At 41.6% G+C, this 13,583-nt stretch overlaps 1 long non-coding RNA gene across 2 annotated transcripts in view; it reads left to right on the plus strand.

The window, feature by feature from the left end:
* The window catches only part of LOC147584633 (uncharacterized), a 29,546-nt gene extending 16,631 nt beyond the window's left edge, over positions 1–12,915 (plus strand). The window contains exons 1-2 of one of the 2 annotated variants that reach the window (XR_015251792.1): positions 11,111–11,639; positions 11,869–12,915. This is a non-coding gene — a long non-coding RNA (uncharacterized LOC147584633). Of the gene's footprint in view, positions 1–11,110; positions 11,640–11,868 lie in introns of those variants that run through there. The other variant, XR_015251796.1, reaches the window with a different exon arrangement.
* Positions 12,916–13,583: the final 668 nt, after the last annotated feature.

Raw genomic sequence — 13,583 nt, forward strand, 5'->3', positions numbered from 1 at the left:
GAGACCACAAGGTAACAAAAGGATATGTTATGCCCGAAATGTCAAACAAAGCACTTATCCGTGAGGGATCCCACACGCACACATGTGAGGGATGCACACACACACACACACCCATCAAAAGAGTGAGAAACAAACATTATGGTATTGTTCGGTTCTCAGAGGGCAGTTGCCCTCATGTGTGTTCTCTGGAGCACAGCTTGTATATTTAGTTTCTCTCCCACAACAGAGGGGGGCCCTGGGACAGTAGAGAGTCAGACCTGATTTCTGAGTGTCCTTCGGTCCCATGGATTTGGACCCCTAAGAGTATCATTCACTTCTCGTCAGTATCAGACATGGCTTCGTAACTGGCCCTGAGCCCATCCGCCCCCTCCCCCTGTCTTGCTGTCTTTCTCTTTCTTTTGTTCCTACAGATATTGGCTAGCTTTGCAAGCTGTCATGATTTTGCGTCTCGTTTGATCTGAAGGGGAGAAATGTCCTCTTCACATCCAAACTCATCCTTATCATCAGATGGATAGTAGCAATAAGCAACGATATTTACCCCAAGGCTCCTTCTGGGAACTTCAACAAAGCCATTCCTAAAAAACAGGTTACACAAAGGCATGTTCAAACCTAACGGTAGATAAGACAGAGCCTGTCCTCTCCGTCTCCCACATACTCCAGTCATGCAACCTCCACGGGATGCCAACAATGAACGCTAAAACTCTAATACCCCTTTCAGCAGAGACAGTACCCAAAAGTGCTTAATTTTAGTGGAAGAACAGGGTCTACCACTCCTCCTGCTCAATACATCACATTACAAAAAATGATTTCTATGATCTGGCTATATTCTTTTTTTTTTTTTTTAATTTTTTTTTTCAACATTTATTTATTTTTGCGACAGAGAGAGACAGAGCATGAACGGGGGAGGGGCAGAGAGAGAGGGAGACACAGAATCGGAAACAGGCTCCAGGCTCTGAGCATCAGCCCAGAGCCTGACGCGGGGCTCGAACTCCCGGACCGCGAGATCGTGACCTGGCTGAAGTCGGACGCTTAACCGACTGCGCCACCCAGGCGCCCCCTGGCTATATTCTTAAAAGTAGTTTTGTTTCCAATTTGACATCTAAATGCTTAGTGTATTTTTTTTTGCCCTAAAAGATTTCAACGACCTCTTTTCTTCCTTAAGCAGGTTTCTGTGTGTTCTTAGGAAAACATCTATTATATCAATAATATATTGCTATAAATTATATGTATTTACTGCGAGCAAATGAAACAAAGTTTATTTGCAACTCACATTATAATTTTACTATGCTTCCTCGCAATGCTTTTCACCATATAATCTTCAGTCCTAACCTGATATTTGTTAGAATTTTCTACTTTAAAAGTAGTCTGACAGTTTAAAGTGCGTTATGTTTTTCGGGCCTAATTGGATTGAAATATGTTTTCACTTTATTGTAGAAATCCACTGTCAAAATTGATCCCAAGTTCAGCGGTGGCTTCTTTCATTGTACCCTGAAGTTGTCCCCAAACTTCAAAACATGTGCTTATTTAGTTGGCCTTTGGGGGGGGGGGGCAAGAATCGTACTATCACACTTGAAGGAAGTTATCAAGTGTCATCAACAACTTAATTGAGATCTTAAGCTCGAGTGTCAAGGAGAAATCGTGAACCACCTTTGTTACCCACTTGAAAGCTCCCTTCTAAGGCTCTGAAGATTTATGTGGGACAGGTTAGTATATTGCTCTTACTAATCAGAACTTTGTTCCCTTGGCAACCGGCATACTTTGTTTCCCCCCACACTCGCATTCCTGAATCTCCCCCACCCCACATGATTTATTTCGCTATCGCAACAGCCTATGGGCACATTACATACTTTAAAACAACACATTAATCTATAGCTCTCCGACCCAGACAGCAGACATCGCCATCCTTCTTGATAACCACCGCTGGCTATTTCAAAGAAAGCATTCCTGGTTGAGGCCACAGTCAAGAAATTGTAGGGGGTGATGTGTCTTTGCACCAAGTCTCCAAACGTAGGCTCAGGCAAACTGCCAGGGGGTGCAAAAGCCACAGCTGCAAATGTTCATTGAAAATGCCCCGTACCAGCCTCTGATGCTCATTTTTGACCACTTATGACTGGCCTCCCCGAGAACAAATGGAAAATACAAAAAATGCATCGTGGGCCATGTTTATTAGAGAGATGGCTCTGATTTCATGACCGTTCCCTTCCTTCCTCCCTTGGGCTGTGCCACAGCAGTGAGCGAGGTCCCCTGGCCCATTCCTCTTAGCCCCACGCAACCTTTATATCCAGAGTAAAACATTGCACTAAAAACTTAGGGTTAATTTTCCAATTTCCATACGTTAATTTGGGGGGAAAAAGTACCTTTCAACTCTTCACCAGGATAAGGGCAAATACAGTTAGTCAGCCCTTAAAGAAAAGCAGATCCAGTCAAACCTCAAAAATTCTTCTCTGTTAGAATTGTTCTTGGACATGTTTTTTTCAGAAGTATCCCGTTACCTAGAATATCAGACATATATTCAGGGTGGCATACCATCCTCATAAAGCAGGGGTTGATATTGATTGCAACAATACATGACATTTAAGGAAAAAGAATTAAGGTATTTTTACCTCGAAGTTTTATTCTCATCCATGGCAGATACAATGAATAAAAGCTTACGTGCACCGTGATCAATTGATTTCATTCTATTATGATACATACATTTCTAATTTTTTTTAACGTTTATTTATTATTGAGAAACAGACAGACACAGAGTGTGAGTAGGGGAGGGGCAGAGAGAGAAGGAGACACAGAATCTGAAGCAGGCTCCAGGCTCTGAGTTGTCAGCACAGAGCCCGATGCGGGGCTCGAACCCACGAACCGTGAGATCGTGACCTGAGCCGAAGTCGGACTCTCAACCAACTGAGCCACCCAGGTGCCCCAATACATATTTAATTTTAAATGTTTTATTTTGTATATATCTATGTTATGCTACCTGTTACTCTTCACAAAGCACTATATTTTTTAATTAAGCATTTAAATCTGAATTCGTTTATTGTATTTTTAAAACAAATTATTTACTTTTTTTGAGAGAGACAGCGAGTGTGAGAAGGGGAGGGGCAGAGACAGAGAGAGAGAGTGAATTCCAGTCAGGCTCCGTGCTGTCAGCGTGGAGCCCGACTCGGGGCTCAAATCCACAAACTGAGATCGTGACCTGAGCCAAAATCAGGAGTCAGATGCTCCAACGACTGAGACATCCAGGTGCCTCTGAATTCATTTATTTTCATTACTGAATAAATGGTCCCTAGGTCTGTCTCTGTGATCGTTGTAAATAAAATTCACTTCCATAATGATCTAAAACTAGAATCCTAAAATGTTAGGGTTGGGCTACATTGAAGGATGAAGAGCCTTTAACCAGGAATCTAGAAAGTTCTAAATCATGTAAATCTCGATGTAATTCAATTAATTTAAATGCTCATGCAACCTGGATGCATGATCTAACACTTCACCATTAACTCTAGGTGGCTGGTAAGAAATGCTTAAGAAAAATGAGACCCATAATTCACCTTAAGTAATACTAGACCATAAGGAAGTTTTTTGTTTTTTTTTTTTCTGGCCACACGTACCCTAATTTGTCACTAAGCTCGAAGTGTGGGAACCTTTCTAGCAGCCCAGGGCTGGGCCACCAATTGGCTTAGATGTTTTAGTGTTTAAGTCAATATTTATGGTTTTACTCTGAATACAATTTTCTTTGTATAACTTAGTTTCCTTTATCCAAAACGGGCCGTGTTAGCCCCTTGATACTTTCCTCTGCTATGACCTACGTGGCAACTTTATCAGACTTTTTATTTTAAAAGATGCAAACTTTGCAGCAAAAGTGCAATAATGGAGAAAACATCTTACACCTAAAACTAAAAAAAAATAAATAAGTCTGTCTTTGAAGTGGCATTTGCACCAGAACTGGATTTTCTTAAGTTCTCCGGGGTGAATATGTTCATAACTTATTTTCGATTGGAGAATTGCTCACATGAACAAAAATGTATAAAAGCATATTCTATGTGAACAATTAAATGTATTCATAATTTGATGTCTTTCCAAATCTTGGACATTTTGTGTGTGTTACATCTATTCTACACCAGACCAAGTGGTGAAGTGTCTACATCCTTGAAACTTTCCAAGGCTGGGGTCAAACTCTGACTGATTTACTATTTACTATCTGAATGGTGTCCAGCAAATCATTTACCGAGTTGCTGGGTATCCGTTTTCCAGCCCTTTCCCCCAAATGCCTTCACCATCCATGTGCTGTTCAGACCAAAAAGAAAGTCATCGTGAGTTCTCTTCTTTCCCTCCTCAACCCCTTGTGGCCCATCTACTGGTTCTTTCTCCAGGCCATACTCTGAACCTGTGCACTTTCCCTTGGCCCACCCCATGGACATCTTCTGCTGGGACTACCAAAAAAGTTTCTGAACTCGTCCCTTCTCTTCAATTCTTCCATGCCTTTCCCCATCCCCAAATAATTTCTGCATCCAATGGAAAGAATGACTTTTTTTTTTTTTTTGAGAGAGAGAGAGGACAGGAATTGGGAGAAAGGGGCAGAGGGGTTGAGAGAGAGAGAGAGAGAGAGAGTCTCAAGCAGGCTCCACGCCCAGGAAGGGGCATGACTCAGGGCTCGATCCCACAAAGCATGAGATCATGCCCTGGGCCAAAATCAAGGGTCGGATGCTTAACTGACAGAACCCTCCAAGTGCCCTCAGAGCGAGCTTTGAAAACACCAGATCACAATACTGCCTTTTGGAAGAAATTCCAACATTTTCCCTTTGGATTTAGAATAAAAGTCTACCCACCTTACATGGCCCAACTGATCAGGCTCCTGCCCATGTCTCTGCTGTTAGTGTCACTGTTTCCTCCCTGTCTGTTATTAAGTGCCAGTAATATCACTTTGCAGATCCCTTAAACTTGGCAGTTGCTTCTCCCTTGAGGATGTCTCACTTCACTTCCCCACTGCCTGCAATTATCTGAATGCCGGTGTTCACACGGCTGGCTCTTTTCATCCAGGTCTTTGCTCCAAAATCAGAGAGCAGTCCCCTGATCAACCAGTAGAAAGCAATCCTCCCTGGTCTGATGTTATCCCATCACTCAGGTTGATGCTCTGCATAACATCTGGACTCTGAAACATCATCATTCATGTGTTCATTGTATTTACTTAGATATTCATGATCATGTATGTGTGTGTATATATATATATGTCTTCCCCCACCTATATGCTATGTATCATATTATTCATGTGTTGTGTATCTTACCCCATGAATCTCTGTGAGTGAGATTACTTAACACTGTTGACTCAGGGCCGGGAAATAATAAGCACATCAATATTTTTTAATACATGCAGATTTGGAGTCCTGGTGTCCTCATTTGTAAAATGCCTTATACCGCCCTCTACATCACAGCACGATTTGTAAGGATTAGCGCTGTCTTAGAAGTACTTACTGTAAAGACAAGACAGACATGACTGCAAATTCTACAGATTGGTACAGAGATGCTACAGGAACTATTGTGTCTTACTTTGCTAGGTTCTGCTCCTCTCTTGAAAACGTATTCCTATCCTTGGGGCGCCTGGGTGGCTCAGTCGGTTGAGCATCTGACTTTGGCTCAGGTCGTGATCTCGCGGCTAGTGAGTTCGAGACCCACGTCGGGCTCTGTGCTCACAGTTCGGAGCCTGGAGCCTGCTTCGGATTCTGTGTCTCCCTCTCTCTCTGCCCCTAACCCACTCACATTCTGTCTCTTTCTGTCTCTGTCTCTCTCAAAAATGGATAAACATTAAAAAAAAAAAAAAAAGTCTTCCTATCCCTAATCCTACTGTCTCTCTTTGTGCAGGTATTTCATGTATAACATTATTTTTATTTCTAAATGTTTATTTATTTACTTTGAGAGAGAGAGAGAGAGAGAGAGTGGAGGAGGGACAGAGAGAGAGAAAGAGAGAGAATCCCAAGCAGACCGCACACTGCCAACACAGAGCTGGACACAGGGTTTGGACTCAGGAACCATAAGATCCTGACCTGAGCTGAAACCAAGAGTTGGACACTTAACCAACTGAGCCCCAGGAACCTCAAACTTTATGTTTTTTTTTAAGTTTATTTATTAATTTTTGGGAGAGAGAGAGAGAGAGAGAGTGAGTGGGGCAAGTGCAGAGACAGAGGATGAGAGAGGATCCCCAGCGGGCTCCAAGCTGTCAGTGCAGAGCCCTGCTAGGCTCATGACCTGAGCCAAAATCAAGAGTCAGATGCTTAACTAACCGAGCCACCAAGGTGCTCCGCACATAACTTTAGTGGAGACACACACAATAACAGGTGCACTTTGCAACTCCATGTGCACTGATCTCTCTTGGCTCCTTGTTGGCCAAAGAAAAGCAATTACAGGCGAAGACACAGGCTCTGTGACGATTAATTTGGAAGAAAAAATGAACCTTAACACGTGCAATAATAAGGCTACACCCGTAAAGCCACTTCCAGTTTTCAAAATAGTTTCTCACATATCCCCACAAAACACTAAGCATGGACCACCAACCGATGCTGTCTCCGTTGAGTAGTTGACAGGGTTTGACTTCACCATGCGAAGAGGCTTCCTCAGGGTCACCAGGCCCATGGTCTGTGTAGCTGAGACTGGAACCATAGCTGCTGAAACTGACTTTAATTCTTTCCCCTCCACTGCTCCAGCCTTTTCCTTTTCTCATTTTTGATCTTCTACCTTCAATCACCTCTCCTAATCCACTGTCACATTTGGTTAGTGGGCCATTGTCTTTTCCCAGCACCTTTCTTCCTTATTCCCCTCTTTCTTCCTATTACCGGTATTTGATGAGCGGACCCATGGCCTTCCAGTGGCTTTGTCTTAAATATCTGATCATGCGTTATTACTGTCTTGATTTTCCAATATCATTCACACCTTTCTTTTCTTCCTCCTCATGGCATTGCTAAAAGATTCTGGGACAAGGGTGGTGTTGCTCAAATGTAAGATTCTTTGTTTGCTAGCCGTGTTTTCTTGACAAGAACCTTAATGAACTGGACTGATATGAGTGCGTTGGGCTATTTGCTCCAGGGATGTGAGCAGAACACATGGGGGTGGCAAGTCCTAACGCAACAATTATCTTCTGTTTTTGTGCCCGGGGTGTGTCAGACACACTCATGTGCACAGGTGATAGCATAGAAAATATGAGATACAAGCAATTTCAACATGAGAATCTCATATGGAAATATGAGATTCAAGGAAATTTCATCCCAGCAGAGTAAGACAGAAAAGCAGATGAACAGTTGGATGTTGGTAAAAAGAGTTTAAAAACCGAATCAAATATTTTCAAATATCAGACTCTGATCTAAGGGATTATATACGCAAGATGCTTAGAATTCTAAAGCCTTGAAAAAAAAAAATGCTTAAAAAAAAAGAATTCTAAAGCCTTGACGCAAGCACTAAATACAAACAGCGCTGTAAAGGGTAAGAGGGACAGAGAGCTCTGCCTGGCTTCAGAGATCTAAGGAGAATTAGATTTCAAAAGTAGGAGTAAGTTCCAGATGATCTGATGAAAGGTGGACAGAGATTCTTATCTACTTACTTCTCAAATCCGAACTCCCCTCACACAGGCAACCAGCTATTTCTTATGCTGATGTGTAATTAACTTTGTAAATAGCTGCGGATGTGAACAGAAGGTTACACGGGCATAAACATGCAAGAGGTTTTTGGTGGAGAAAACGGGTTCATTGGCCCAGTAAAGGGAGATGAGCAGGTATTGCTAAAGAGCATTAGTGTTTAGACAATATTTTCCCATATATCCGTCCAGTTCATTTTTGCAACAATCCCCTGCGACAAAAGATATCTGACTTAAAGGTTAGTAAGTAAGATTATATTCTTTATCTGTTAATCAGTAATAGGGGTACCTGCTTGGCTCAGTCAGTCAAGGGTCCGACTCCTGATTTTGGCTCAGATCACATTCTCAGGGTTGTGGGACCAAGCCCCCATCAGAGTCTGTGTTGACGGTGTGGAGCCTGCTTGGGATCCTCTCTCTGTCTCTCCCCCCGCCCCCACTCTCTTTGTCCCTCATCTGCTCTCGCTCTCTCTCTGTCTCTCTCAAAAATAAAGAAATAAACTTAAAAAAAATTGAAATATCAAAAAAAAAAAAAAAAAAAAAAAAGGCAGTTGAAGGCTCCTGAGTGGGGAATTGGTACCCTTATGCTGATATGTGTCTGGACCTCCACTCTTACACAAGTACCATCTACTCCTCCAGAGTCACGTGTCTGTACTTGTTGGTTCCTGTCTTCAGCCTAACATCGTTCACCACAGGTCAATAGTAATCACCCAATATTCCACAGGTGGAATTCAGCCTCCAGCTCTGATTTTATTTTCTCACCTCTGAGCTTTTTCCCATGGTTTCCTCAAAGACCTTCTCTTCTCCCTTCCTTCCTTCCCCCCACCCTCCGCTTCTCCCCTCCTCCCCCCAACCTCACCATCATCCTTTCTTCGTTTTCAGTTCCCTCCTCGTGCACAGAACCCTACCCGATCATCAGGATCCTTAATAAGCATATACAATTCGAGCGAAAACATTCAGGCTGGGTTCCATGTCTCCTTTCCTTTCCATTTGTTTGAGGCATTTTATTTATTGTTCTCTCCCAGACTTGTCTCTAGTTAGCCTCGGGGAGGGGGTAGAGGCCATAATTAATGCTATTAACACTTTCCTTTTTACAACTGAATGGGAAGGAGGTACTCTACAGTAAACATGTGTTTCATTTATGAGAAAAATAGCAGTTATGGGACAAAACCTTGACTTAGGAAAATGTTTCCTCCTGGATCTCTTTAAAACACCTGCTTTCTTAGAGCATGTGAAATATTTTTCATTATGAAATACAATAGCCCACTGATTCTATAGGCAAGATATATCGGTTCTAAGGGTTCCAACATAGATACTGGGTCCTCAGGAAGCCAAACCAGAAGGAGGATCATTGAACCTTCAACAAGTCATTTCAATCACTCAGAAAAATGGAAGTAATAAGTGTGCCCATTACCCAGGGATTGGGAGGATTCAATCAAATAATTTACGTACAGTGCTCAGTGTATTGCCAGCTCACGGTACGAAGCCAGACATTCAGGGGAATATTCCGTTGAAATAAAAGCCACCCAAAAGTTAAGCATTCTCTGTGCATATGTTAGTACTAGGATAATATTTTTTCTATATTGAAATTTGACTGCCCATTTCTTCCTTGTGCCCATCATTCCTTTTGCCCTTTTCAAGTAGCAAAGAGGCTGTCTTTATTGTATTGCGCCAGGGAAAACAAAAGACAAGGGACCTGAGAATAAATATTGGTATTTTGTTTGCTTACTTTTGTTTTGTTTGCACATGGGGGAGGGGGAGCACTCCAAGCAGGCACCGAAACTTAGAGCAAAAACAATAAGAACATTCTTGATGTGACAGTTAAATTTCCGTTATAGATCGGTCAGTTTCTCACTTCACCTGCCTCTCTTTCCCCCTGAGCTCAGAGAGGGACTGTGTCTTCTTACCTCCCTGTCATTAGGCATGGCCAGGGACTGATATTTACCACTCTGAAGCCTGGCATATAAAAATGTCCTGGGCGGTCCTCTACTCCGCCTCTACCCCATACCATCCAGCAAGTTGGATGTCGGCAACATGGAAGCTTATGTTGAAGAAGGCAGTTTGCCCCTGCTGGGAAGCCTGGCTCCCTCCATGATGTAGAGGCTCCCTTGCTTTTGTGCCCTAACCCCCCTCTCCCTGGTACAGATCAAATTTGATGTGAATTAGAAGTGACTTCCCATGTATCTTAAGTCGCTGGGGTTTCTAAGTTTGATCGTCACAACTGTTGGCGTTGTAAGGGGATATACCAAATCTGAGTTTTTCCCAGGAGAGCTAAGCAGCTGGGAGTGCACACCGCAGAGCTTAGAATGTGCAGAGGAAGATGATATTGGTACAGTGGTAAGCTTTGGGACTAGAATTCAACTACGGTTGGTGAGGGAGACGTAGTTTAGCTTTTCAACCTGCAGAGTCAAGCACAGACAGAGGGTTGTAGTGAAATGGCAGAACATTTGGTTGATCCTAGAGCACAGATAAGCATTTAGTAACTTGCTAGGTTGTAGCCTAAAGACGCTACAATTAATTCCACATGTCCCATGTCCAGCACGCTCCTCTATGGTAGAGGACCCATGGCTGGGAACCAAGTGGTGATGGATGGACAGTGCCTGGCTGGCTTCTCTGGGTTACATACCCTCCAGGGAGGTGGGAGAGAGTGGTTGGAAGTGTCCTATGTCCTGAGTCTGGTGTGAAGGGAGAAGCATTAGCCAGAAATGGCTTTGTAGGACAGGTGGACAGAATAAAGAAAGCCTTAGCCAGAAATGGCCTCATAGAACAGGTGGACAGAATAAAGACTTACCTGTGTGGGAGGAGGGAGTGCTGAACACGGGCTGCAATGCTTAGAAAGTGAATATGGAGAGACACAGCCTTCCAGGCAAAGAGAAGAACAAACTTCTGCTGTGGTGAGAAACTGTTGAGAAAATTTAAAGGGCCCTTTTGTATGATTTTCTTTTGATAAGCCAAAGAATTGGGATAAACGTCTTCTCAGGCCTTTTTGTTTTTTAGATTTCAATAATTAATTGAAGCAATGTTGGAAGTGTTTTAGATTTCATTGAAAAATTGAAGAAGATTCTAGTGCCCTTTTACATAGTATGTGTTTTTCAGTCAACAGTTTATGGTGTACCTTTCCCCTATTCACCTGAATGGTTATCATCCCAGAAACAGGGACTGGAGATATTTATTCACATACTAAGTAAAACCACAAGCTTGGGCACACTGACAGAGGAAATAGAAAAGTCCCAAAGTTAAGCCAGTATCTGTGGAAGAGAAATCTTGGACCAAGCCCTAAACTTGTGACATGTAGGCTCATGCAAGTTGCCAGAAGGAAGAGTTGACATAAAGTTGGGCCCTCAGTCAAGATACCTTTGCCTTTATTTAGTAACTCTTGGCGAGTCTGAGTCAGTAGTTACTGGAAAGATTTCCAATGTAAGGCAGAGGTCTGTGCACAAAAGTTAACTATAAACCAAACATCCTTAGTAATATCATCTTGTGCTGCTATATCTCAAAAAAAAAAAAAAAAATCCCACAATTTTTTCCTGATTCATTTAGAAGTAAATTTGTGTCAGGTTAGAAAACAAAATAAAACACTTTTCATGTGTTAAACTGAGAACATGTGGAAATATCAATGTTTAGCAAGAGCTTAAATTACAAGCAGGCCTCTCTCTTGGGAAAGGAACTCCAAAAAAATGAGATCTCAAAGAGTAGAGATAAGCTTTGGTAGGGATAAATTCATGCCGAAGGGTAAGTTTGCCGGGTGAGTCCTCTTTCCAGAGAAATCGGAGAGACATTTGGAAGATACTTGTTAGAATTAGGTCGTGGAAGAAAAAGGCAAAACATATATACGCCTAGATTTTGAAAACAAAGAAGAGATTTCTCATGAAAGAGGGGAAATAAGACACAAAGAGTAGAGCTGCTATCAAAGGAAACAGACTGTATACATTGTCCCTTTGTTCTTAAGAGCCAAAACCTAAACGTCAATCATGTGTGTCCTTCTGGGGGACTGGCCAGAGGGGAAAAGGATTCCTGCTTCACACTGCAGCAGGTAATATTTTGCATATCGCTAATAGGAATGTATTTGTGTGGGTTTTAAACTTGAATTTGTTCACAAGTTCTGTGTTGATTCTTGACTGTGACTTCCTAAAGAGTATCAGCAGGTTGGCATTGTGAGTGGACAGATGATGAATGAAATATGCAAGCTTCGTAGTGCTGTGCCTGGCGTGGGGTCAGAGATAAATGGTGGCTCTCTTCTTTCTACTCTTATGTTACCCTAGGTGATTTTCCTGAAATTCCAAATAAAGAGAACGATGGTGGTTTTACAAGGGACCAAAACGAAATTTAAATTCCACTTATTTCATGTGCTTGGGAAATGATATGAAGACTTTTAAATAAGATATGGTTTGAGCCACTTAGGTTTATGGAGACTTATCCAAGTCGAAGCCCGCCGCATTCAAAATGATGACAAAATGACAAAGAACAGTTCATCCGTAGGCTGAGTGAGTCACACTTTCTCATCACAGAAGCTACTACGTGGGAGTCCATCAGGCATTTGGGGAAATTATACCTACCGCCTACCTTAAGATTTAATAATGAAATGAACTAATTTCTGTTTTTTTTTTTAAATATGCATCAGATAGGTGCAATTTTGGTATAATCTCCCAAAGGATTGTAAGGATCTATTTAATCTCATATTAAAGGGGGGGTCTCTAATTAGCTAGGATATATTTTCCATGATTGACTCCTTAATTGTCACAAAATATTACTAAATCAAACCAACCTCACAAAACAAGATTGATTTTACCAAGCCTTGAAAAAAAACCCACAGGCTTGCAATCATATCCTTAACCACTAAAACTCCCATACACATCAAATAGCCAATGCCTGCAGAAAATAATACCTATAGGTGGTTTGGTTGGTTTTTTAGAATGAATTCACTTTTTTTTTTTTTTTTTTTTGAGTATCAGAATTAAATATTATGGAACTTTGAGCTTACAGGACAATGGGTTCAAGCCAGAGGTAGAGTAATGAAGTCAGATCCTTGTGCCTAACTGGGTTTCTCTATTTCCATAGATTTGCATCTATCCAGGGTAATTTGTATAGATATTCCTGGATTTTTGAAATAAATAACAAAAGATAAAGATACAGGAAATGAGGGCTTAAAATGCTACCATAGTCTACAACCATTAGCTATACAACTGAATTAGAAAGCCATGAGATAAAAATTCTGGGTATATTATATTCATAATAACCGAGAAAATGTTGATTAAAATGTCCTTTCATTTTTCTTTTCTTTTTAAATATAAATATTTCCAAAAACTCGAGTTGCATTTCCCCCCATGCCTCTTTTCTTTATTTGCAGTCCCAGTTGATCTGCCCTGGATATTTTTAGATCATTAAAAAAAAAAAAAAATGAGAGAGAAAATTTAAAGTGCTCGGCAGGCAGAGAGCTCACACTGTGACGTCTTACTTCATCCACTTCTCTACGTAATTTTTAAGTTAGGTTCCCGCTGCTTTCATAAGTGTCTCGACTTTAGAATTCCTGCCAACACGGACAGCCTATTGACAAGGAAATATAACAAGAACATTTCTTTTTAATTTACTTCCTAATAACTGGATTCCATGTCGAGGCTCGGAAAAAAAAAGAAAAAGAAAAAGAAAGAGAATGTGGACAGAAACAGTGTCCAGCAGTGAAACGAAGTAAGGGGAGAAAAAACGATTTCTGGTGGTTCTATGCTTTCTTTCGTTCTATACGCCAAAGATGTTGGGCAGGGAGATAGGAAGACGGCATTTGTCTCCACGTGTCCTTGGGAAATTCCCCAACTTGTTTTCATTATGGTAATAATGAGGTTATTTATTTGCTCCGAAGGGGTGGGACAGAGATTATTAGTATTCCCTGGAAGACACTGTATAGTTATTACCCTAACAATCTCTTCCCTGATTTCCAATGTCAAACAAAAACAAGAGAAAAACGGCATTTTTATCCCCTGCT

This window comes from Puma concolor, chromosome A1 (genome assembly GCF_028749965.1).
Source record: "Puma concolor isolate L17-30 chromosome A1, mPumCon1.1.hap2, whole genome shotgun sequence".
Lineage (NCBI taxonomy): Eukaryota > Metazoa > Chordata > Mammalia > Carnivora > Felidae > Puma > Puma concolor.